Source organism: Rutidosis leptorrhynchoides, chromosome 3 (assembly GCF_046630445.1).
Source record: "Rutidosis leptorrhynchoides isolate AG116_Rl617_1_P2 chromosome 3, CSIRO_AGI_Rlap_v1, whole genome shotgun sequence".
NCBI classification, from domain to species: Eukaryota; Viridiplantae; Streptophyta; class Magnoliopsida; order Asterales; family Asteraceae; genus Rutidosis; species Rutidosis leptorrhynchoides.
In genome coordinates, this window is record NC_092335.1 from 695,059,223 (window position 1) to 695,062,883 (window position 3,661).

At 34.8% G+C, this 3,661-nt stretch overlaps 1 non-coding gene across 1 annotated transcript; it reads right to left on the reverse strand.

Annotated features, from left to right (window-relative positions):
* Window positions 1-224: 224 nt before the first annotated feature.
* LOC139903247 (small nucleolar RNA R71) lies at window positions 225-331 on the reverse strand. Its single transcript, XR_011778082.1, has one exon. It is a non-coding gene; the product is annotated as a small nucleolar RNA R71 (small nucleolar RNA).
* Between the last annotated feature and the right edge of the window lie 3,330 nt (window positions 332-3,661).

Sequence of the window (3,661 nt, forward strand, 5' to 3'; positions counted from 1 at the left end):
CAAAAGAAGATCCAAATGAACATCTTCGAACATTTAATAGGATCTGTACTCTATTCAAAATCAGAGAAGTTGAGGATGAACAGATCTATCTCATGTTATTTCCCTGGACTTTAAAAGGAGAAGCCAAAGATTGGTTAGAATCGTTACCTGAAGGGGCGATTGATACATGGGATGTCTTAGTTGAGAAATTTCTTAAATGATTCTTTCTGGTATCCAAAGCCGTGAGACTTCAAGGAGAAATTGTTACATTCACACAGAAGCCAAATGAAACTCTATATGAGGCATGGACAAGATTCGGAAAATTGTTGAGAAGATGTCCTCAACACGGTTTAGATACTTATCAAATAGTATAAATATTCTACCAAGGTGTCGACGTTGCTACACGAAAAGACATCGACATAGTAGCTAGTGGTTCCATTATGAAGAAAACTGCAACTGAAGCTTACAAAATCATTGATAACACAGCATCCCACTCGCATGAGTGGCATCAGGAAAAAGATATTTTTCGTTCATCTAAAGCAGCTAGAGCCGATTCTAGCCATGACTTTGACTCCGTTCACGCAAAAATAGATGCTTTCAAGAGGCGAATGGAAAATATGAATAAAGATATTCATGTAATACGAATCAGTTGTGAGCAATGCGGTGGACTACACTTAATGAAAGATTGTTACATTGAGCAAACGATGGAACAATGTGAGAATGTTTCCTACATGAACCAAAGGCCGGGAAATAATTATCAAAATAATTATCAACCGCCAAGGCAAAACTTCAATCGAAATTAAAACATTCTTTACAATCTAAATGGACCCAACAATAACTCGTACAACCAACAAGGTCCGAATAACCAACCAACTCAAAACAACACTTTCAATCAACAAAGACCTAGCTTGTATAAACCACCACAACAAACCGAAGAGAAAAAGCCAAATCTGGAAGAAATGATGGCAAAGCTAATGGAATCTGATGGGAAAGATAATGGAATCTCAAACACAATTTATTACATCTCAAACCCAAACAAATGAGAGGTTTGATCAGTCATTAAGAAGTCAACAAGCTTCCATTTTGAATCTAGAAAAACACGTAGGTACTCTTGCTAGCATGATAAGTGAGAGGGAACAAGGAAAGCTACCAAGTAATACTGAAGTAAATCCTCGGAATGAGAATGTTAATATGGTTTCAGCAAATTCTGAAAAACCAGCATCAGAAGATGGGAAGGTTTTTGATGTGAGTAACAATGAAGAAGTTACAATACCACCACCACCCGAGTATGTAAAACCAGTGGTGGCACCATACAGACCACCCATCCCGTTTCCAAGAAAAGGAGTTGAGTATGAGCAAGTAATAGGTATTAAAGTTTGTGATACCTTTGGAAAGAAGAAGAAGAATAAGAAAGTGCAAGAAACAAAAACCGTAAAAGTTAACCCGGTGAAGACAGTTCCACCAAAAGTTCCACCCAGGTTGGGTGATCCGGGTGAATTTATTGTTCCTTGCCTACTTAGTGATTGTGTCAGGTATGAGGCACTAGCAGATTTAGGTGCGAGTGTGAGTGTTATGCCTCTTTCATTATATAAGAGATTAGGAGTAGGTGAGTTAAGTCCAACAGAAATGAGTGTTCGACTCTTTGATCAAACAATTAGGCACCCAGTTGGAATTGCTGACAACCTACCCGTTCAAGTGGGTAATTTAACCTTTTTAGTCGAATTTATTGTCATTGACATAGAAGAGGACCCAAACATTCCTCTAATTTTAGGTCGAACATTCTTAGCGTCCACCGGGGCGTTATTTGATGTAAGAAAAGGTAGAATGACACTTAGTGATGGTGACAAATCGGTCACCTTTGTGATTCAAAAGTCTAAATCTCCACCAACTAAAACCGTTGAACCAACAAAAACGATTGGTAAGAACCACATTGTTTTCCCAACTCCAACGGTAGTGCTTAACAATAATAAAATGCCTAAGTGTGGGTAAAATGAAGTAAAACCTAATGATGACTTTATAACAAAGAACCTCGTTGTTGATACGAAATTAAATGACCCCGTTATTAATAGTTCAATGAAGAAACTTATTAAACGGATTCGCGATGCTAGAATCAAGGGGAACTTTAAGTTATGTAACCGGTTAGTATCCAATCTTTCGCCTAAAGAAAAGGAGAAACTAGTTGAATTTGTGGATATTACACAGGAATCCGACCAATGGCTTAAAGCAAAAGTCACAGATATGCAAGTTGATTATGGTTCAAGAGAAATTGACGATGAAGTTAATCATAATTTCGACACCACAGCTACCTAAGTGTGGGGAGATTCAAATGTTCTAAAGAGAAAACGTTGTCTAGAGTTAGTTGTTCTGTTCTCGTGTAGTTCCGAGAATGGAATCCGATAGGTCTTTTCCGCTAGCAGACACTAAAGAACTAGTTTTCTCCCCCCATTCTGAATTTTTGTTTTGTAGGTTTTGTATGAAATTTATATGCAATTTTAAATTTAAGTTTTGTGTGAATTTAAAAACAAAAATTACTTTATTTCATTAAGTTTAAAAAATGATTTCTAAAATTCATCGTAAGTTGAAGACTAGGTCATGGAACCGAAATTGCTTTACCCGAGGGCGGGGCGAAAACTTTTGTTATCATTATTTTTAATTTTATTGATCTAAAGTATACCAAAAAAAATTAAAAAAAAAACCAAAAATCTTTATTTTTAAAACAATCGCTTTAAAAACGACAAATTTTAAATTTTGTCGAGGGACGGACTACGTAAACATACCGAAACTACCTAAAGTAAAAGGAAACAAAATTTTAAAAAATTATTCATTTAAATTGTTTTAATAAATAAAGATTTTATAAAAAAATAATAATAATAAAAATATTATGTATGTTTGTAGTTTATCTTATGTACAAAACAGAGTAAAACAGTGCACTTTCAAAGATTAAGTTCAGCAAAAGCTACTAATTTTGACGATAAGACGCAAAACATATGTGAAATTACAACAAAAGGAATGAACGATGAGGCGCGCCATCTATCATTCGACGACCTTAGTAATTACAAACTCGATATTTTTAATCACTTTTCTACACTAATCACCCTCATGAATTTATAATTATAGTCTGATTTCATGCAAATGAGGGCATTGCATGATCTCAAGTGTGGGGAAGGGTTATAAATTCTCTCGGGTTTACACTTAGTTTAATTGCCAAATTATGTGAAAATTTGAAAAATTTTCAACTAAATGAATTCAAAATCATGTTTATACATATTTATGAACGATAAAACTATGTGTTAATACCGATATTATTGTTACCTCGGAGAGGACATAAATGGAGAAACAACCCAAAACGTTAGAATTCATTTAAATGGAATAGAGGAGAATAAAAAGGCAAAGAAAGGAATAAATAAAAGCTAAGTGTGGGAAGAATTTACCAGTTCTTTAAAACACATATCACATATTTGGTACAGATTATTGCAGGTACTTTTGCTTTGGACTAAACTAATCAGTTTTACACAATTTATTGTAATACCTTTGAAAGAATAGATGGATCTACACGATGAATCAATTCCATCATTAAAAGGAAGTAAAGTCTTCCGAAAAAGACACGCGCTTCTTGATTTAGGTCAGGAAGTTGTCGTCCAGACCAGCTGTAGGTTGACGAAAAATCTAGAAAAGTCATCTC